This window comes from Microcebus murinus, chromosome X (genome assembly GCF_040939455.1).
Source record: "Microcebus murinus isolate Inina chromosome X, M.murinus_Inina_mat1.0, whole genome shotgun sequence".
Lineage (NCBI taxonomy): Eukaryota > Metazoa > Chordata > Mammalia > Primates > Cheirogaleidae > Microcebus > Microcebus murinus.
In genome coordinates, this window is record NC_134136.1 from 114,496,616 (window position 1) to 114,519,793 (window position 23,178).

General features: G+C 47.1%; 1 pseudogene; it reads right to left on the bottom strand.

The window, feature by feature from the left end:
- Nucleotides 1–23,178, bottom strand: part of LOC105880616 (ADP-ribosylation factor-like protein 6-interacting protein 6) — a 49,230-nt pseudogene that overhangs the window by 17,239 nt on the left and 8,813 nt on the right.

Genomic DNA, 23,178 nt, shown 5'->3' on the forward strand with positions numbered 1-23,178 from the left:
GTATAAGAAGTAGACATGAAGAAATTATTTGTAGATAATGTTACTGGGTGCATAGAATAGAACAACAAACACAAACTGAAATTTGATGTCATTTACAATAGCATCAAAAAATATCCAGTACTCAGGAATAAATTTGTGTAAAAAGAGCACAAGCTGTCCTGCAGAAAACTATTAAACACTACTGAGAGAAATTTTTAAAAACTAGATGAGAAATATACCATATTCCAGAATTGGAAAGTATTATTCAATACTATAGAGATATAAATACTCCCCAAATTGATCTTCAGATCTGACGCAATCATAATCAAAAGCCCAACTAGTATTTTTGTTTGTCTGTTTGTGTTTGTGGAACTTGACAAATTGATACTAAAAGTTTACAGAAATTCGAAAGGCCAAGAAGAGCTGTGACATGCTTGAAGAATGGGGTAGAAGGACTTGCTTTACTGTGTATCAAGACTTTTTGTAAATTGACAATAACTAAGACAGTATGCAATGGGTAAAAGATAGAAAATAAACCAATATAACATAATTGAGGATCCAGAAACAAATCTTTGCACATATGGAAATTTGATTTATGAGAAAGGCAAACTTGCCGGGCAGTGGAGAAAGGATGATCTTTTCAATAAATCGTGTAGAGAAAAATGGATACCTATATTTACAAAAATTAAACTTGATCTCTACCTCACAACATATGCGACAATCAATTCCAGACAGATTAAATACCTGAATGTAAAAGGCTAAACAATAAAGCTTTAGATGATAACATATGAGGATGTCTTCATAACCTTGGGGTAGGGGCAGATTTTTTTAAACAGTATGCAAAAGCACTAATAATAAAAGAAAATGGTTGATAAATTTGACCACATTAAAACTAAGATTTTTCTCTTCATTAAAAAAATGCCATTACAATAGTAAAAAGTCAAGCTATAGTGTGGGGGAGGATATTTGCAATTCATATTAATATATCTGACAAAGATATATTGAAGATATATAAAGAACTCCTACAAATGCATAAGCAAAAGACAGAAAAGCATAGTAGAAAAGTGAGCAAGAGGTTTGAACAAGCATTTTAAAAGAGAGTGCAAATAAATGGACAAAAGGTGCTCAATCTTATTAGTAATCAAGGAAATGGAAATTAAAACCACAAAGAGATACCATTATACACCCACCAGAATAGCTAAAATTTAAAAGTGACAATACTAAGTCATCTTGGCAAGGATATGGAACAATAAGAACTTTCATGCACTGCTAATGGGAGTGTAAAATATCTTAATAACATTTTCAAAAGTAATTTAGCATTATCTACCAAAGGTGAGGATATGCATAACACTATGAACCAGAAATTATTCCACTCCAAGATTTATACCCATCAGAAATGCATGTATGTAGGGGCGGGGAGCGGTGGCTCACGCCTGTAATCCTAGCTCTCTGGGAGGCCGAGGTGGGAAGATTGCTTGAGGTCAGGAGTTCAAAACCAGCCTGAGCAAGAGCGAGACCCCATCTCTACTAAAAATAGAAAGAAATTAATTGGCCAACTAAAAATATATGGAAAAAATTATCCGGGCATAGTGGCGCATGCCTGTAGTCCCAGCTACTTGGGAGGCTGAGGCAGAAGGATTGCTTGAGCCCAGGAGTTTGAGGTTGCTGTGAGCTAGGCTGATGCCATGGCACTCACTCTAGCCTGGGCAACAAAGCGAGACTCTGTCTCAAAAAAAGAAAAGAAAAGAAATGCATGTAGATGCATAGGAATACTCATAGCAGCAAATATTCATCAACAATGGAATGGACAAGTACATTTTAATATACTCATTCAATGGAACACTACAGCAATGAAAATGAATAAACTGTAGCTTACATTCAACAACATGGTTGAAGCTCAGAAACATGATGTTGAGCAAATGAAATCAGACACACAAAAAAGTTTATATAAAATATAAAAACGGGCAAAACTGAACTAGTGTGTTTGGAAATGCCTACATAGGCTGTAAAAATAAAAGAAAATGCAAGGAAATTATTATCAAGAAGTCATGCTTTTACAGTATACGATTCAATTCCGTTAAGTACATTCACAATGTGGTGTAACAATCACCACTATCTGCTTCCAAAACTTTTTTTTATCACCCTAAACAGAAACTCTGCACACATAAGCATTAACTCCTCATTCTCCTTTCTCTCCAGCCCCTGGTAACCTCTATTGTGCTTTCTGTCTCTATGAATTTGCCTATTCTAGTTATTTTATATAAGTGGAATCATATGATATTTGTCCTTTCATGTCTTGCCTCTTTCCCCTTGCATAGTATTTTTAAGATTCATCCATGCTATAGCATGTATCAGAAGTTCATTCCTTTGTGTAACTGAATAATATTCTACGATAGGAATACTGTATACAGTCAGGCCTCCATATCTGCGGTCTCTGCATCTGCAGATTCAACCAACTTCAGATCAAATATATTTTTAAAAACCAATTAAAAAACCAGTATGACAAAAACTAATACAAATTAAAAATAGACAATAACAAGTATTGACATAGCATTTACATTGTATTAGGTACATTGTAAGTAATCTAGAGATAATTTAAAATATATGGAAGGATGTCTGTAGGTTATATGCAAATACTATGCTTTTTTATATCAGGGACTTGAGCATCCTAGAATTTTGGTATCTGTAGGGGTCCTAGAACCAATCCCCCATGGATACTGAAGAACAACTGTATCATGTTTTGTCCATCCATTCATTTGTTAACGGACACTTGGGTTGTTTCCACCTTTTGGTGATTGTGAAAAACACTTCTACAAACATTGGCAATATTGACATACTCTACTTGAGTCCTTGTTTTTCATTCTTTTGAGTACATACTCAGGAGTGAAATTGTTGGGTAATATGAGTATATTAATTTTTTTAGCATTTTCTACATGTTTTATGCTTCATAATGAAAAAGGAGGGAAGAGAAAAGGCAATTCTTTTGAAGATTTTGCTTTTTTTCCCCAGAGATGAGACAGAGTGTCACTGTGTTGCCTAGGCTGGAGTGCAGTGGCTGAATCATAGCTCACTATAACCTTGAACTCCTGGGCTCAAGCCTCTCCAGTAGCTAGAACCACAGGTGTGCTCCACTGTGCCTGAAAAAATTTTTTGTAGAGATGAGATCTCACTATGTTGCCCAGGGTGGTCTCCAACTCATGGCCTCAAGTGATCTTCCTACCTTGGCCTCCCAAAGTGCTGGTATTACAGTCTGACCTAAATATTTTGTTTCTATGGGAAGCAGAGAAATGGAGCTGCAAAGAAGTGGGCTCAAGGGAAAGTTTTTTAAGATGAGAGAAATCAGAAATGTCTGTGCTATACTTTGGATATTTGACTCTCCAAACCTCATGTTGAAATCTGATCCCCAACATTGGCAGTAGGCCTGATGGGAGGTGGTTGGGTCTCAGGGCCAGATCCACCAATCAGCTCCTTGCAGTTATGAGTGAGTTCTCACTCTATTAGTTCCCATGAGAGCTGGTTGTTAAAAAGAACCTGGCACCTCCCTTCCCTCTCTCTCTCTCTCTCTCTCTCTCTCTCTCTTGCTTCCTCTCTCGCCATGTGATCTCTACACACACGGGCTCCCCTTCACTTTCTGCCATGAATGGAAACAGCTGCAAACCTCACGAGGAGATGCTGGCACCATGCATCTTGTACAGCCTGCAGAACTGTGAGCTAAATAAACCTCTTTTCTTTATTATTAATAATAATCCAGCTTCAGGTATTCCTTTATAGCAACACAAATAGACTAAGACTATTTGTATGCCAATGAGGTGATGTAGTGAGGGAATGATTAACAATATAGGAGGGAGGAGAGAATTGTTGGAGCAGTCCTTGCATGGATGTTGGCTTGAGCTAGGAGCAGGGGACAGTTCATCCCAAGTGGCAAGTGGGAGGGCAGGTCGGTGGGTAGATGCAGTGGTGGAGGCTGCCGAAATCTTCTTCTAATAGCTTCATTTTGTTGGGTGAGCCAGGAGGCAAGACCATTGGCTTCAAGGGAGGAGGAGGAGGTATTGGATGTGCACAGCATGGAGGAGGTGGAAAGTTGTCACCTCGGAGAGAAGGATGGGGAATGGACTGAGGAAATATAGGATGATGGCTGGGCAGCATTTAGGGTGCAAATGAAGGTCATGGTCATTAATTTAAAGTGGGCCCAGTCAGCATGCTTGGGGGATTTTCTCCACGTGAGTATAGGCCAGAGTAGGTGGAGGCCTGTGGGTGACCAAGTTGCAGTTTTGCCTGGTGAGAGAGAGGTAAGGGAGCTGAGGGTGTCTGCCGAGGAGTGATAGGAATGCATTTTGGCTGCGTAAGGAGGGGATAGAGGCCATCAAGTGGAGGAGAGACAGTGAGGAGACATGGGAAGTCCTGGTGTCATGGGAGAATTGAGATCTGGGATGTCAGGAGGCCACAGTCAGGAAGAGAACGAGGGACACTGGGTTGAAGGCGAAGCTGTAGCTGTCTGGTACAAAGTCTAAGGCTTGGCTGCAGAAGTGTGTGGCTGAGGAGAGTGGGGACAAGCTCAGCGGAAGGGAGGAAGTCAAGGAATGGAGAGGCTGGGCTGGTGGAAGATTCATTTCCCCGTGGCTAGACCTGGCTCCCTCTTGGATTAATTCCCGCTTTGCCAGACATCCTCAGTGCCATCAACGTCCTCAGCGCCATCAACGAAGGTCAGGTAAAAGTCCTGAGTACTTTGCCCTCCCCGAGCAGAGGTCAAAAGATGGCTGTGGGCCTGGGACAAAGATCACATGCCCCCAAACCTTCTGCCCCACCCCTTTCATCAGGGATCAAGAGAGGCCATTAAGTGTCAAATATTTATTGAGCAAGCCCTATAAGCCAGGTGACGAAGCCCATTTACTTACTGTGTGCATGGTGCTGAGTTCCTCTCATTCATTATCTTGTTAAGCCCTTTCAATAACTCTATGAGGAAAGTACTATCAATTGGCCCCTTTTACAGATGAGAAAATGGAGGCTCAGAAGATTTAAACCCTTGTTTACCAATTCCAGATTCTGAACTCTTAAACCCTGGCAGGTGATCTAGAGATAAACTGGATCAGGCCCTGACCTCAGTTGTATAAACAAAAAATTGAACTCTACTTCACACATTTATTCTTTTGCTCTGGTCCTCCCAAGCCTCCTCCTACTTCCTGTCCATCCAGACCCCACCCTCTCTCTGTCACCCCAGCTAAGGTAACCAAATGGCCAGTTTGCCACGGGACTGAGGGGTTTCCTGTCATGAGAGACTTTCAGTGCTAACACTGGGACAGTCTCAGGCAAACAGAGGCAATGTGATCTCTCTAGCTGCAACTCACCCACAGACTGCTCCTCCTGGTTTGTTGGTTTGTTTGTTTGTTTCCCCAGTTCCTTCACTGTTTTTGCTCATTTCATGCACGGCATTTGTTTGACCTCCACTACCTCCTTGGGGGTCATGAATACTTCCTAGGCACCTTCTGGGAGCCCAGCACTCTGGTTGGAGGAGACTAGAGGTTGCAGTGAGGGTTTGGAAAGGGCATTTCTTGAGCAGGGCCTAGTACTCAGTGTGCTCATAGTCAACCTAAACATCACCCCCAGCCAGACACGTCATTGACATCAACAGCTGGGATATGCCCAGCTCATCTGACACCTGGGAAGAAAGAAAAGGGCAATCCCTCAGGCAGGTACCCCTTCAATTCATTCATTCATTCAATACTTATTGAGCACCTACTATGCTCCAGATTCTGTTCCAGGCAGCAGTGAACAAGCCAGGTGGAATCCTTGCCATCATGGGGCTTATGTTCCTGGTCCCCCTGTCTGTGTCTTTGGTAAAACATCTCAAGGCAGGCATGGGATCTGTTATATAGATGTTCAATATATGTTAATGAAATGCCTGTTTGAATGAATGCATGAATGGATAAATGAGTTACGGTAATGCTTTAAGTTCCAGCCTGAGAGGTCCACTAAAGTCTTCTCATTGTAGAACGTGAGTATCACTAGGAAGGACAGTAGCCAACTGTGCTTAGTGTGAAATTGATGGCTGATGGAAGAGTACGAGTCTTTGGGGGGCTTGGGTGGAATGTCAAAGCAAAGGGGACTTCAGGGGAGCCAGGCCTGCATGTGGCCTTGAATAATCAGGGGCAGCAGAAGGCATTGAGCAGTTTGGGGAAGAGACTCTGGATGAAGGTGACCACAAACTAACAGCACCCACGGCCACCATCCCCTGCACTGTTTCGCAGGCCCCGGTGTGGGGAGCGGGCGGTGCTGGGAGGAAGGCGCTGGCAGGGAAAAGAGCTCAGGATTTTCCTCAGAACCAGTCCTGATGCCTACACTGACCTGCACCTGGGAAAGCACAGGGCTGTGTAGCAGACTAAGTGGTTTCACACCCAGCCCCAGCATTGATTGTGTTACACAGCTGCTCTGTGCCTCGCTTTCCCCATTTCTTAAATGAGGGTAAAGATGCTGCCCTCAGGGTTGTTCTAAGGATCATCTAGGCTAAGTGGTGGTGAAGAAAAAAATGTCCTATCTAAAAAAGTTGATCTCATGGAAGTAGCGAGTATAATGGTGTTTATCAGAGGCTGAGGGTAGGGAGAGGGTGTCAGAGAATACACACAGTCAGATGGGAGGAGTAAATCCCAAGAGATCTATTGTATAGCAAAGTGACTATAGTGAATGACAACATAGAGCTACTCTTCGTGCATTTTTTTTTTTTTTTGGAGACACACCCTTGCTCTGTCACCCAGGCTAGCGTGCTGTGGTGTCAGCCTAGCTCACAGCAACCTCAAACTCCTGGGCTCAAGCAATCTTCCTGCCTCAGCCTTCCGAGTAGCTGGGACTACAAGCATGCACCACCATGCCCAGCTCATTTTTAGTTGTCCAGCTAATTTCTTTCTATTTTTAGTAGAGACAGAGTCTCGCTCTTGCTCAGGCTGGTCTCGAACTCCTGACCTGGAGCGATCCTCCCACCTCAGCCTCCCAGAGTGCTAGGATTACAGGTGTGAGCCATCACACCTGGCGGTGCATTTTTAACTTATGATAATTTCAATTTATGATGTGTTCATTGGGACATAACCCCAGCATAAAGCAAGGAGCATCCTTAATTTGCGTCGCTTTTGCATCACCCAAAAGTCAAAAAACTGTAAGTGGAACCAACATGGGGACCGGATGTATTGTATTTTTGAAAAATGTAATGAGAGTGGATGTTTGGTTTTATCTCTCTATCTCGCCTTCATTTCTGAGTGAATGTTTGCTGCTATCACCACAAAATAACCATGAGGCCATGCATGTGTTAATTGACTAGATTTTACCATTCCACACTGTATGTATACTTCAAAACGTCATGTTGTACATGATAAAATGTTATCTGTTAATTAAAAAATATAAAATACCGTATTAAAAATATTCAGTGACACTTGCTAAAGCACGCTAAGCCAGACTTCATTCAGGACCATAGTGATAGGTGTAGGGACCACGGTGATGGGATTTTGCAGTCGGGGGGGGGGGGGGAGGAGGGGGGAGGGGAGATTGGGCTCCACTTGGAATACAGTGTGGACAAGTGAGAATTTATAGCCAAGAAGCAGGGTTTGGTGCAGGGTTGTTGGCTAGGAAATGACTAAGAGGAGACATCAGGGCTAGGGAGGTTAGCCAGAACGGCTGAATGAACCTAACAGCACTCTTGCTGCAGTCAGGCCGGGGTGACCAAGATGTCACCAAGGGATGTTGGAAGATGAGGAACCTGATCAGACATCCAGGGTGGGGGGCTATTACTGCATTTTACAAAGACCTGCACAGATGGGCCTCGGAGAAGGTTCAGGAGCCTGACCAGCATTTGGCCAAGCAGAGCAGCTTTGTCAGTGGTTCTCATGTGGTCTGCAGCCCGTCCGCCTCACCTGGGAACTCGTTAGCAATGCAAGTGCCCAGGCCCTGCCCCAGACCTGCTGAATCAGAAAGCCAGCGCTCTAACGAGGCCTCTAAGGGACTCTGATGCACGCTCAAGTTTGAGCACCACTGTGCTGTGTCAGCACTGAAACAAAGCCTTTGTCAATGAGAAATTCTTTTTCTCTGCCCTGATGACAGAAGTAGGGGAGTGGGTCTCAGGACTGCTGTCTGGGTGCATCGTAGAATCACCTGGAGAGCTTCGAAATCTCCCTAAGCCCAGGCCTCTTCCCACACCAATTACTTCTGAATCCCTGGGGCAGACATGCAGACAGCAGTAGTTTTTCAAGCTCCTCAGGTGACTCTCCAGCCTCCAGCACCAGAAGCCCCCAGAGGGCTTGTTAAACCGTAGAGCGCCGAGCCCACCCTAGAGCGGCTGATAATGTAAGTCTGGGCTGGGGCCTGGGAGTGTGCATTTCTAACCAGCTCCCAGGTGACGCTGTTGCTGCTGTAGGGGTTAGATCAGAAAGGAGATGTGTGGGAGCTGAGGGGGCTGGGGGGAAACCACTGCTTCCTCTGTCCACCCTTCTCTCTCCGCACTGAATTTAGCTCGGGGTAGCTGGGTCTGAACTTTGCACCTCCATTTTGTTTATTACTGTCTGCACCGAGGGATGGAAAGGGTGGGCTGACATTCGTGGAAAAGCTAAGCTGTGGCATGGACCTACCTTGGAAAGAACAGGGATTATCTCCCCCCAGGAAAAGAAATCTAGTGGAGCCGCCTGGGCTAGGATCCCTTGGGTGGCGTGCGCAACAACTTCGTGGACCCCCGACTTCCACCCTGGCCACCTTGCTGATATTTTCTTAGGAGAAGATGCTTTCTTTTATGGTTGTATTTCATTTCCCCTGGCTCCCAAGCTCCCCTAGTGTGGAGGGGGAGAGGGAGTCAAGAGACAAGAGATTTTTTCTGTGGGGTTTTCGATCGCTCTGAATTCATTCTTTCATTCAACGTGCACTTCATTCAACAGATATTCATGCAGCTCTTAGCACGACAGGGAGTTTTGTCTGTTTTGTTCACTGTTATATGCCCAGTGCCTGGCACATGGTAAGTTTTCAATAAATACTTATTCTGTGATGGAGGGCCAACTATGGGCTAGTCCCTCCATTGGGCAAGGAGGACACAGGCCCTGCCATCAAGAGCCAGAAGAGAAAGGCACCAAACCAGCAACGAGAGCCAATGCGACAGGCGTGGTCACAGCCAGGAGTCTGGTATGGTTTGCCGGTGAGTGGCCCCATCCCAGGCTTTGGAGGGCCAGGAAAGGGCTCTCAGGGGAAGTATTGTCTCAGCTGAGGCCTGAAAGATGAGCAGGAGGTGGCCAGGGAAGAAGGACAGGAGCAGGAAGGTCCAGACTGACTCTCAGACACTGCTGCTGGCGTGCCATGGACTGACATGCTCTAGCCACCGGATGAAATAAAGCACTACCAGTGTAGACGAAGCTCCCTGTTGACCTTCCTTCCTGATCACGTGCCCCTCCCACTCCAGTGGTAACCATCATATGGAATCTGCTGTTCCTCATTTCTATACGCGTCTTGCTATTTTCATGCCATAGCTGTGCATCGCTATGTACAACGTGGCGATGCGCGTGCGCACACATCTTGTGCTCCCCGTTCCCTTGCTGTATTTCTTCTGCTGCTGTCTTAGCTCAGCAGTGTGTGTGTGTTGGTGGGAATGCTCTCTGCCAGCATGTGGGTCTCTACCACCTGTGTGTCCCCTGCTGTTTGGATTGCATGGTGGGATGGCACCACAATGAATCGATCTATTTTCCTCTGCTAAACTCGTTCCACCGGCATCTCACTGGATCCTCAGAAAGACCCTACGAGGTAAGTGCTGTTATTAACCCCACCTTACAGATGAAGAATCCCAAGTGCAGTCCAAGCACAGCTGGTAACTCGTGGGACCTGACTCCCACCTGGGCCTGGAACCCCCTTTTTGCCTCCTCCCTGTGGTGCCTTGGTTTTCCACCCCCCCCCCCCATTTGGGCACTCACCCTGCATCCCCTTTCACTCATTTTGGTGGCTGTGGGGCCTCTCCCAGTCCCTCGCCCCAGAAGGCAGTGCTTGAAGGGTGGGGATGAGGCAATTTCTCATCCTGGGCAGCGCCCCTGGGGGAGGCGGACCTTCAGGGAGCTGCCTGTGCCTCCAGAATGCCTGGAGCCCTGGAGCCCTGGAGCCCTGGACCTCCGTCGCCAGATCTCCTGGGCTGCTCTCAGCTGGGCCATCCAAGGTCCCTCTGCCCACAGGGCCAGGAGGTCCCCAGCTGGCAGAGCAGCGAGCGGGAAGCAGGAAGGATGGGCCTGGGGTGAAGTCTGCCTCTGCCTCTAGCTATGTGATCTTGGGCAAGTTACTTCCTCTCTGGACCTTAATCTTCTCATCTGAAAAAATGGGGCCTCTGCTTTGGTGTCCAAGGTTCCTGTCTAAGGAACCGGTTCCTTCCGGCTCTAAACATCTTCTTTGCATCCCGAGCTGCGGCTGGGATGGAAGGAGAGACACTGGGTGAGCCCACAGGGTTTGGAGGTGAGGGGCTCCTACTGGGGGAACTTCCCTGCTCTATTGCTAAAGGGACCAAAGGAGTCTTCTTAAAAGGAAGATAATACTGTGTCCTTTTGGATTGTCATCTGCCAGGGGATGTCCCAGGCAGGGAACCCACCAAGGTAGCCTGCCATGCTGCATAACTCAGAACTGCTTATACTGTGTTTCCCCGAAAATAAGACCTACCCATAAAATAAGCCCTAGCAGGATTTCTAAGCATTTGCGCAACAGAAGCCCTACCCCGAAAATAAGACCTGGTGATGGGCGTGGCTACGCAGCGCATCTGCACAACCCATGCATTTCCTGGTAGAGTGGGAAAGAAGACGAGCAGCCCTTCTCATCTGCCCCATGAGAGCTCTATTGCTCAACATGAGAGATTGGGGCCAATGGTTCTAAAGGAAATAAGAGCCGCAAGGAATTCAAGATGGAATTCGGGGTTTGGAGAGTTATGATGATGTTCCAGAAGAAGATGACTTAACTATATTTGAATAAATGTAGATTGTTGTGCTGTACTTAAAAAAAATAACACATCCCCTGAAAAGAAGCCCTAGGGTGTCTTCTTGAGGAAAAATAAACATAAGACATTGTCTTATTTTAACACGGCACTCCTGTCTTGATGAATCAATGGGCCTCGGCACTTGAATCACAGTGAGAGGAGATGGCCCGTGAACAGGGACACCCAGGACGATAGATGGAGATTGCAGCCCAGGCCTATCCCAACCACTGTGACTCAGGCATGCCCGGAGGGGGTGGCAGGAAGGAGAGAGGTGGCCCCTGCTGCTCAGGACAGGGGCTGGTGGACAGCCCTCCCTCCCACCTCAGGGTTGGCTCCCGTGGGGGCATCTTGCCTCTCCCCTGGAGAATTTCCCTCCCTATTCCGACTACCCGCAAAGTGGACCCTCTACAGCCTGGCTGTGTTCCTGTCACATTAAAAGTCCTTTGTCAACAGAAATGGTGGAAAGGCTTTCCATGCCATTTAAGGCCTTGTCCAATCCAGCCACACCCACATTTCCAGCTTACCTTTCCCCGCCCCACCATCCCCGCAGCCCCCACCTCCACACTCACTCCCCCACCTCAGGGCCTGGCCTTGCCAAGGCTTTGCCAACATCCTCTTGCCTGTGTTGTCTTGGACGCCTCCCCTGACCAACTAGAAACCCCACTACGTCCCTGCAGCCCCTGTACAACTTCCCAGCTCAGCCCCCAGGTGCGCTAATGCCCCGTCTTCTCTCCTGACCGTCACCTGATGACAACAAGCCACACTGACCTTCAGTGCTGGCTCCCAGCACCGTGCCTGGCACAAAGCGGATGTCCGATAAATATCTGATACATGAGCCGACTTTTCCTGTACAATAATCTTCAGTTCCTGTTTAACACGTGAAGAAATGGGAGCTTAGAGAATGACTTGCTCAGGGTCAGACAGCCAGACATGTGCAAAGTAGGTCCACCTGAGCCCTGATAAATAATCTTAGCACTGCAGAGACTCCCTAGAAAGTGCTCTCAACAGTCTCCACAATAGCATTTGCCAATGGGTGGCAATAGCATTTGGGTGGGTAGTATTTGCCAGTGTAGCTGAGTAATATCTGGGGAATTTTTTTTTTTTTTTTTTGAGACAGAGTCTCACTTTGTTGCCCAGGCTAGAGTGAATGCCGTGGCGTCAGCCTCGCTCACAGCAACCTCAAACTCCTGGGCTCAAGCGATCCTCCTGTCTCAGCCTCCCGAATAGCTGGGACTACAGGCATGCGCCACCATGCCTGGCTAATTTTTTCTATATATTTTTATAGTTGGTCAATTAATTTCCTTCTATTTTTAGTACAGACGGGGTCTCGATCTTGCTCAGGCTGGTCTTGAACTCTTGAGCTCAAGCGATCCTTCTGCCTCAGCCTCCCAAGTAGCTGGGACCACAGACATGTGCCACCATGCCCAGCTAATTTTTTCTATATATATTTTTTAGTTGGCCAATTAATTTCTTTCTATTTATAGTAGAGACGGGGTCTCGCTCTTGCTCAGGCTGGTTTCGAACTCCTGGCCTTGAGCAATCCACCCGCCTCGGCCTCCCAGAGTGCTAGGATTACAGGCGTGAGCCACCGCACCTGGCCTATCTGGGGAATTTTGAAGTATGTGTGTGTGGATGTGGATGTATGTACATCGGTGTAGGTGTCTATGTGTATACATATGTGTGTGTATTTGTGTATGTATGTGTGTGTTTGTGTTTCCTTCCAAGAGTTTTCCATCTTCCCATTCCTTCCCTTCACTACTTCATGGCCCCTAAGGACCATGGCTAAGAGTTTGTTTCCCAAAACTTAAGGTGCCTAAAGATATCCTCTCAGTGCCTGGGTGGAGGTTTTCAAAGAAGCTGGTGCAGGGACCCCAGAGGGACGCTGGAGAAGCATATGGGAAAGGGAGGCCCCACCAAGTACTTGGGGCCTGGAAAGCTGGGCCCTCGAGGGAGAAGAGGGAGACCTGTGTACCCAGGAGCTGCTGCAGCAAGACTGTGTGATGCTTAATTGTATGTGTCAACTTGGCTGGGCCATGGGCTGCCCACATAGTTGGTCAAACATTATTCTGGATGTTTCTGTGAGGATGTGCTGGGATGAGAATAACATTTAAATTGGTGGACTTTGAGTACAGCAGATGGCTTCCTCCAATCAGTGGAGGGCCTGAATTGATCAAAAAGACTGGCCTCTCCCAAGCAAGAGAGAATTCTCCAGAAGACTGTCTTTGGACTTTATCTGCAACATCAGCTCTTCCTGGTTCTACAGTAGATGGCCTTTAGATGGAAACTGCAGCACTGGCTCATCCTAGGTCTCCAGGCTGCCAGCCCACCCTGCAGATTTTGGACTTGCCAGCCCCCATAATCACATGAGCCAATTCCTTAGAATAAACTTTTCCTAACATAGACACATCCTATCGGCTCTGTCTCCCTGAAGAACCCTGACTAATATTGCTTGCTTCCTGCCAGAGTCTAAGATGTCTCCAGGATTCATGCCTCAGGCCAGGAGAGAAGTCTTGTACCCAGTGTACAAAGACAGGACTTAAAACCTTGCCTGGAGTGACAGGTTTTGGAACGATTTACCTTGGAACTGGAGCTGCCCTCTTCAAACTGAGAAGCTGGTCATTTTCTTTGGGCCATCCCTCCCTTTGTCACCTGCCAGCTTGCCCTCAGACTCCAGAGCCTGGATATGGTTGGAGCCTCCTGTTCTGTCCAACCTGCTGGGCCCAAATCTCAGCAGGAGGCTCTGCTCTTCCCTGCACCCTGGGGGCCCAGTCCTGTCCCTGTTGCCTTTGAAGGCATGGGAGGGCATTCTTTTTGGACATCCAGGGGGGCCCAGACACCCTCTGTCTTAGTCTGCTAGGGCAGCCACAACAAAATAGCACAGGCTGGGTGGCTTTTAACAACAGAAATTTATTTCTCACAGTTCCGGAAGCTGGAAGTTCAAGATCAAGGTGACAGCATGGTCGGCTTCTGGTGAGGGCCCTCTTCCTGGCATGTGGGTGGATACCTTCTTGTGTCCTCACATGGCAGGGAGAGAGAGAGACAGCAAGCTCTCTGGTGTCTCTTCTTATAAGGACACTAATCCCTTTGAATCAAGGTCCACCTTAATGACTTCATTTAACCTTAATTACATCTTCAGAGGCCCTATCTCCAAATACAGTGACATTGGGGGTTAGAGTCTCAACACATGACTTTTAGTCGGGGGAGCATGATTCATTTGATAGCATACTTGCAAATGAATTCCAGCCCTCTCGTTACTAACAGGGGTGGGCTCCCAGGGCCTTTGCCTGGAGAAAGGACACATGCCTTGAAGGGTGATCTGGGTACTTTATGCTAAAACCACTTGTAAATTACCAGTGAGCTGAGTCTGCCACTCACCCCTCCCAGGTGCCCCCCTAGCCGCAGTCACACTCCCAGGACCCACCCTGACAGCAGGCACATCAGTGGTGCACAGTGGGTGTCGTGAGGGTCAGATGCAGGACTGGGTTGGGATCAGGCGTAGGGCAGGGGTGGTTTAGTCAAGGGACTAGACAGTCACTCTAACCCAAGTGGGGAGCAGAACTCTGTGTGTGTGTGTGTGTGTGTGTGTGTGTGTGTGTGCATGAAGACTCAGGAGACCTCGCCCATCATCTAACCCCATCCCCTCACCTCACAGATGATGACACCCAGGTGCAGCGAGTGCAGGGGACACCGCACAGGAGACATGTTGCTTCACTGCATGAGTCACAGAGTAAGTGCGTGGTGAGCAGCAATAGATAACTAAAACAGTGTGTGTGCGTGTACGGAGACAGAGATAATGGGTGTATGTATTCATGGTGGAGGAGGGTGTGCTACCTGTGCACAGACTCTTAAACAGTGTTTTACAGATGGATCTTTCATCTGAAGGGCATTTTTCTTCCTCAAACTTTCTGCTCGCTGGGCTCGGCAAGCAGGCCAGCAAGGCCTGCATTGTGGGAGGGGCAGTTGCTGTCTCCGAGACCCCTGGGAAGGAAGCAGGCATTGCTCACACCTACACTGGCAGATACTCCTGCCGCTCCACCTTACTCATTGCAGGGGTTTCACTGCACAGACAATTTTTCCCATATGGGCCTTTAGGAAGAGCTAATCTCACCTGGTCCCCAGCTGCCCGGTGGCTTAGGGCAGGCTGTTTAGTAACCTCTGTTCAGCACAGGGGTATGTGGACACCCTAGAGTATGTAATTTTATAGAAGGGGGAAGAGAGTTTTAGTTAAAGCTCAGGGTTTTTGGTGACCTCAGCTCATGCTATCTTTCAGGGAGACCCATAACAGGGGTAAGTCCAAAGGCGAGTCCTCGTTGGACTGAAGGCCATAGAAGTGTGGCCTCCAATGAGGGAGAGAGGAGGCTTGTAGGAAAAAGCACAGGCTCAGCCTTTTGCTAGCAAAGTGAGTTGGGATAGTAACTTTGCTTCTCTGAATCTCAGCCTTCCCTTCTTGGGAAGCGTTCATACAAATATCTACCTTGCATATGAGTTGTAAGAGTTCAGTGGAAATGATATATAAAAAGACCTTGGCATGGTTTCTGGCCATGGGAGCCAAGAGAAGGGGAGCTGCCGGGACCTCAATGGTTCCAGGTACTCACAAGGTACTCTTTCAGGCAACATGTTTATGTTGGCTCTGATTGTAGGAATAAGGTGGACAATATCTCAGTGGAATCTCCAGAAATAAACCATCCCAGAATATTTTAGAAGCATTGAGTTCACTATGTGCACACCTATTTACTTATAAGAGGGAGAAGAGTCAATAGACTGCAGTTAAGGAATCCAGGCAAAAATAGGGTCTATAAAAGAGGGAGAGAAAAAAATACTGTGCACAATCTTGGAAGAGTGAGTCTTTTTTTGCACATGTTTTTGGGTAAAATGATTCAGTGGCAGCTGGCAAGGAGGTCAGTCTGGGTTGTCTGTCCTCAAGCAGGCCAAGTAGAGAAGCAAAGAACAATTGCAGTTGTTTATAAGTTCTCCTGAAAACCTCAAGAATTTAGCCATTGTGGTAGGCAGAGCTCTGAGAGGTCCCCGAGGATTGCCATCCCCTGATGCACACCCTGAATAATCCCTTTTCCCCAGTGTGAGTGGGATTTGGGAATACTATGGGATATCACTCCCATGATTATGTTACATGGAAGAGGGATTTTGCAAGTGTAAGTAAGGTCCCTAATCAGTTGACTTTGAGTGAATCAAAAGGGAGATTATCCCAAGTGGGCCTGACCCAATCAGGTGAGCTCTTAGATAAAGTCAAGGAGGGTAACGCATCAGTGAGGCTCTCCTGCTGGCCTTCAGGAAAAAAGCAGAGTCATGTTGGGAACTGCCTATGGAGGGGGCCACAAGGCAAGGACCTGAGGGTGGCCTCAAGGAGCTGAGAGAGGTCCCTGGCCAACAGCTAGCAAGAAAATGGAGACCTCAGTTCTTTAACCACAAAAAAATGAATTCTGCCAACAACCAGTGAGCCTGGGAGAAGACTCCAAACTCCAGAAAGGACGACAGTGGGAAGACACTTGGATCGCTGCCTTATGAACCCCTGAGCAGAAAGCCCAGTTCTGTTGGGCCTGGACTTTGACTTACAGAAACTGAGATGAATGTGGTTGTTTTAAGCTGCTAAGTCATGGTAATACATTCCACAGCAGTAGAAAAGGAAGGTAGCTGTGGAGTATTTCAATGGGCTCCAGGCTGTGTGTATATACCATCTTCCAGTGCCCTACCAGCACCCCTACTTTTTCTGTACCATTTCCTCCATCAGAATTTCTCAATAGGCACTAAACGAATCTTCGTTGCACTGTCCTTTCCCAAACTCTTCTTTCCTAGCAGATCTTCCTCCCAACCTACAACTATATACAGGTCTCCCTGTTCGAAGAAACTTTCCTTTAAACTCTGCCTCCTCATCCCAGTTAGTGTCATTTTTTTTTCCACAGTGTGAAATTTCTTGAAAGAGTACACCTCCTCCTGCCCACTGCAGCTGGCATTGCCTTCTTCCCAACAGAAGGTTGCCAATGACCTTCTGATGACCACGTCCAATAGTCTCTATGCACTCCTCACCCTCCCAGAGCAGATCGTTGTGGCTGACACTCATTACTTGCTTGCCCGGCTTCCATTCACCTTTCATCACAGCATCTACACTGTCTTTTGCCGACTCCTTTTCCCCCATTGTATAGCCACTGTGCGATTTGGGAGGTATTGACCCTCCCTCCTATGTGGACTGGATTGGCCAGTCGGCATGATACTGTCTCTTTTACCACAAGTAATTGGTTCAAGGATGAGCAGGGGCAGATGAAAAGAAACCAGGTCCTTGGTGATAGTATTAAACTGCTAGATCAAACTTGCCCTGATGCCTATTCTGATTATGCACTTTCTAGTTATGTGAGCCAACCAATCTCTTCAAGGCTTATGCTAACTTGAGTTGTCTTTTCTGTTACATAAAAGGTCCTCACTGACACCTCTTTATAGCACTCAATACTATTGACTTCTTTCTGTTTGAGTAATGGGGAACCCAAGTAATCATGGCTTAAACATGTTAGAAGTTTTTCGTTTTGTTTTTTCTCTGTGTAATAATTCTGAGGGGAATTGGTTGCTAGTGTGGAAGTCATTTCAGCAGCTCAAAGATGTCAGAGCAATTTTCTTGGCTTTTCCCTCATAATCCCAAGATGGCTTCTGTAGGTACAGCCATGTCACACTTATAGTCAAGACTGAGAGCAGGAGGGTAGGGCAGGAGAGGCGCCATTACTAATGTCGCATTGGACAAAGCTGTGTCACATGGCTACCGCTGGCTGCAAGGAAGTCTGGGAAGGCAAGGTTTTAGCTTTCCAGACCCTGTAGCAGAGGCGGGCTGCTAGAAGGGAGTTAGAGTGGGGCCTGAGTGAGCCCACCTGGAGTAGCCTGCTCAAGCCCCCAGAGCTTCTTCAGTGTACCTTCTACCCTCCCCCATAGCTTCACGGGTGGTTCCCAGGCACCTTCTCTGGACCTCTGCAATCTTGGGCAAGCTGGTCTCTGCTGGAAGACTCCAGATGTGTATCTCCAGGCCCAGCCTGTCTCCTGCACTGCCCACCTGTTTGCTCAGCTGTCTGTGCATCTTGTCCACCTGGTGTCCCACAGGTGCTGGCCCTTTGCACGGCTCCCCTAGCATCACAGGTAAGCCAAGGTCAACATGGCCTCCCCAGTCCTCGTCAGACCACTTACCCAGAGTCCACCACAATACTCAGCATCCGGCAAGCTCCAATTGTGCCAGGTGCTTGAGATTCTGGGGTGTAGGAGAGCCACCTGCTATAGCTGCAGACAGAGGGGCGGCCAGAGGGGGGATGGAGGGGAACTGACGCAACTGTTGCTATGGACTCTGTTTCCAGTTTTGACTGAAGTTCTGAGTCCACGGTGAGATTTTTTTTTATCCACCTGCCCTCTAGTCTTGGAGGCCCTGCAACAACCCCAGGCACAGGCCCCTGATTTCCCAAGGCCTGGTCAGAGCTTGTGGCTTCAGATCATCCCCAACCGCCACAGGGTTTGAGGAGAGCCAGCCATGCTTCCCTGGCCTTGCTCAGAAAGCAGCACAAGGCAGGCGCCTCGACATGTTAAAAGAAGGGAAGGCAGGCAGGCAGAAAAGGAAGGAAGAAAGGAGAGGAAGGAAAGAAGGAAAGGAAGGAAAGGAAGGAAGAAAGGAGAGGAAGGAAAGAAGGAAAGGAAGGAAAGGAGGGAGGGAAACAGAAAGCGGGGAGGGAGTAAATGAAGGAAGGAGGGAAGGGGGAGGAAAGAAAGGAAGGAGGAAAAGAAAGAAGGAAAGGGAGGAAGGCAGGCAGGAAGGAAAGAAAGAAAGAAAAAGGGGCAGAAGCCGGCAAGCGGGAGAACCCCAGGCCTTGCCCGGCTTTCCTTCTCTGTCTGCAACCCCAGGTCACTTCCCTCTGTGGGCCTCAATTTCCTCTTCTGCAAAAAGAAGGCCTGGATTAGATCACTCCCCAGGCCTCTTCTAGCCTTGACATTCTGTGATTTTCTAATTTCCTTCAGACGTCAGGGGCCTGCGGACCCCATGCTAATGTGTATGAATAAAACATGGACATCCTAAAGCTCTAAATATTGCAAGTATTTGCTTTGGATTTGTTCTCCCTTAACTGTGTGCTAAGCAGTTCTCCCTTAACTGTGTGGACAGCTGGGGCCCCACAGCCTCCTGTTTGGACTGTTCAAGTGTGGCCCGGCTCCCTGAGGAGGCTGATGGAGCATGGGGCTTGGGGGTGGGATCTAGCCTCCCTCCCGGCTGTGCCTCCGCCCTTCCCACACACTGGCCTTAAGGGGGCTTTGTTCTTAGGCCTCTACTCCAAACCCACCTCACCAGCTCCCCTGAGCAGTGACACTCCACACCCTAATCCCTACCGCATGGGGGGCATTTCCCTTGGCTGTCTGCCCTGGTACCTCCCCATTCACACTCCCATCTGTCCACACTGGGAGACAGCCTGTCCTCCTAACATCTGCCCTCTGAGGGCTGCAGCAATATCCTCTGCATCTTCTGTGGGAGCTCAGTGGATATCACCTTGTTCTTAATTTTTTGTTTTGTTTTGTTTTTGTTGAGACAGGGTCTCGCTCTGTTGCCCAGGCTGGAGTGCAGTGGTGTCATCATAGCTATAGCTCACAGCAACCTCAAACTCCTGGGCTCAAGCGATCCTCCTGCCTCAGCCTCCTGAGTAGCTGGGACTACAGGCATGCGCCACCATGCCCGGCTGATTTTTCTAGTTTTCATAGAGACAGAGGTCTCGGGGGTCTCATTCCTGCTCAGGCTGGTCTTGAGCTCCTGACCTCAAGCAATCCTCCCACCTCGGCCTTCCACAGTGCTAGGATTACAGGTGTGAGCCATCGTGCCTGGCCTATGTTTTTTTTTTTAGAGAAGTTTTCAGTTTATAGAAAAATTTCACAGGAAGTACAGAGAGTTTCTCTTTCTTGGCCTCAGTTTCCCCTATTATTAACATCTTGCATTAATATAGTATGTTTGTTACAATTGATAAACTAATATTGGTACATTATTATTTAGTAAAGTCCACGATTTACCTTGGGGTCTACTCTTTGTGTTGTACATTCTATGGGTTTTGCCAAAGATATTATACTGTCATACAGAATAGTTTCCCTGCGCTAAATTGGCTTCTTTCACTTACTAATATGCATTTAAGCTTTCTCTATGTCTTTCTGTGGCTTGATAACTCTTTACTTTTTATCACCTAATAATATTCCGTTGTCTGGAGGAATCACTTAGCAGATATAATTTTTGATTGTTCGATTGGTTGAAGAGACCTAAATTACTAGATGAACAACAATCCTCCAAACACAAAATCTGTAAGAAATCTAGATTTCAGGATAGTTTTGAGTAATATATGCAGTGTGTCTAACACAAAGGAAATCCAACATAGAGTGTAAGTTATGAAGTGATTACTTGTATTACAGAAAAGTTCTTTCTTACATAATTGCACTTTAAATAGGATTCAATTAACAATTTTTTAACAATTTAGGCATGCATTCACACTATATATTATCTATAACCACATTAGATGTTGTACAAACAGGAACACTTTTGAGAATAAAAGGGAGGTGCTATTAATAATTATGCCTAGACAACAGGTGCAAACCAGGACTATCCCAGATAATATATAGTCTTCCTATTTATAACTGGGATCTGTCTTCTTAAAATAGTAGCTGAGGGAACAGAGAATATTTTTGTCTTTCTCCAAAAATATTAGATGGTGTAATGGTTAAGATTACACTAGCTGCGGTAACACATAAAGTAGCAAATCTCAGCATGTTTTTCACCCACATAAAGTCCCAAACATGTAGTGCTGATTGGCAGGGATGGGGGTGGGGTGGAGGGAAAGAAAGAGTGGAGAATGGCAAGGGGGTGGGGGGTGGGGGGTGGGTTTATGGGACAGACCACTCACCACATCTTCCTACCTTCTATTGGCCAGAACACAGTCTTGTGGCCACACCTAGCTGCAAGGGAGACTGGGAAATGTAGTCTAGCTGTGTGCCCGAAAGGAAAGGGAAATGAGTTGGGTAATGAGCTAGAGATCTCTGTTATGGAGAGGAATTAATAATGTCTTCTTTTACAAATCTCTTCTTTACAATCTTAGATGAGATTGATGTCTTTGTCAGTTAGAGTATGTCTGGCAGGGACCAGTGACCCCTCCCTTTTGAGACTGAAGTCTCATTTGCTTGCCTAGCAGTCAACACTGTTCTGCTCTGGTTTCCACGTGGCCCTCTGCCAATGGGCAGCCTCGAACACTCTGGGCTACTGGGAAGGTTGGGGCACAGTATTGTGGAGGTGACACTTGGCAGCCACAGAGATCCCCTAAAAGAGAACCAGGTCACATATACAAGGAAAGCAGGGAGGTGCCACATTGGAGGGTCTGGTTGTGCTGCAAATTAAAAACTTATGGTCTGTGAGGCTACTCCAATGCATTCGAGCACCCACGTTGAATATGTAGCAATGTCATTAGTCTTCAACATGCCTGCTGTTTCCTGGCCGAAACCGTCAGTGGGTCATTTCATGCAGCTGAGCATTTCCGTGGCAGTTAGTGCACTTCACAATCATTAACTCTCTGAGCATCCCCGAGAAGCGGGTTAGGGCTGTTAACCCAGGCTGGGGCAGGCTCCAGTCTGCAGGGTGGTGCCACATGCTTGACTTGTGCAGGCTCTGTCTTCCCCTGGGAACCCTTGATGCAGCCAGAGACCAGATCTGGGCGATCGTTTTTCAGGTGCTTGACTCCAGGGCCTCAGACAATTGATACAGGCCATCCTTGCCTTCCCAGGTGAGGGGAGTTTGTGCTGGAGAAAAAAAATGATGCTATCTTCCCTCATTTCCCCGCGTGGACACCTCCTGTGAGGAGGCAAGGCAGAGGAGCTAGTGTGCGTGTGAGTTGACAAGAGGAGCCTAGGGTTTCTGCATCCCCCAGCCAAGGGACCAAGGGGCTTTCTTTTCAGAGGGTGGGCTTGGAACACAGGCCTTTGTTTCTTAACTCTTTGAGGTCGCAGGCTCAGTCAGCCATTGTATTAATTTCCAGTGGCTGCTGTGATTAATTACCACAAACTTGGTGGCTTGCAGTTCTGGGAGCTGGAAGTCCCAAGTCAGTATCCCTGAGCCAAAATCAGGGTGTCCATGGGGCTGGGCTCCCTCTGGAGGCTCTAGGGGAGAATCCATTCCTTGCCTCTTCCAGCTCCCGGTGGCTGCCAGCATTCCTTGGCTTGTGGCTGCATCACTCCATTCTCTGCTTCTGTGGTCACATGGCCTTCCTCTTTTTTTTTTCCAACATGCTCATCTCAAAGAGAGCCAGGTATACTCTTGTGTTCTGGGGGTTCCATCTACCTGGAACAGCTTTGGCAAATGGATATATAACTTCTTCTTTCGCTCACTTCTATTCTTTGCTCATATTAAGCTAGCACCTTCTTAATGAGGTCCACTGTGATCATCCCATTTATAATTTTAAGCTACTCACCTTTCTCTATTCCCCTAATCTAGTTTTTCTCTGTTTTCCCCTAATGACTTGTCACCTTCTAGCACATTTTTTTAAAATTTCAGCATATTATGGGGGTACAAATGTTTAGGTTACATGTGTTGCCTTTCCTCCCCTTCCCCCCGCCCAGAGTCAGAGTTTCAAGTGTGTCCATCCCCCAGACGGTGTGCATCGCACTCATTGTATGTATATACCCATCCCCTCCTCCCCCCTCCCATCTACCCGACGCCTGATAAATGTTAGTCCTATATGAGCACTTGGGTGTTGATCAGTGAAACCAATTTGCTGGTGAGTACATGTGGTGCTTGTTTTTCCATTCTTGGGATACTTCACTTAGTAGAATGGGCTCCAGCTCATCCAGGAAAATACAAGATGTGCTATATCACCATTGTTTCTTAGAGCTGAATAGTACTCCATGGTGTACATATACCACATTTTATTAATCCACTCATGTATTGTTGGGCACTTGGGTTGTTTCCACATCTTTGCAATTGTGAGTTGTGCTTCTATAAACATTTGAGTGCAGGTGTCTTTTTTATAGAGTGTCTTTTGTTCTTTTGGGTAGATGCTCAGTAATGGGATTGCTGGATCCAATGGTAGATCTACTTGTATCGCTTTGAGGTATCTCCATATTGCTTTCCACAGAGGTTGCACTAGTTTGCAGTCCCATGCCTTCCTCTTATAAGGATACTTTTGATAACATATGGGTCCTCCTGAGTAATCCAAGATAATCCCCCTAATCTCAAAATCCTTAATCAC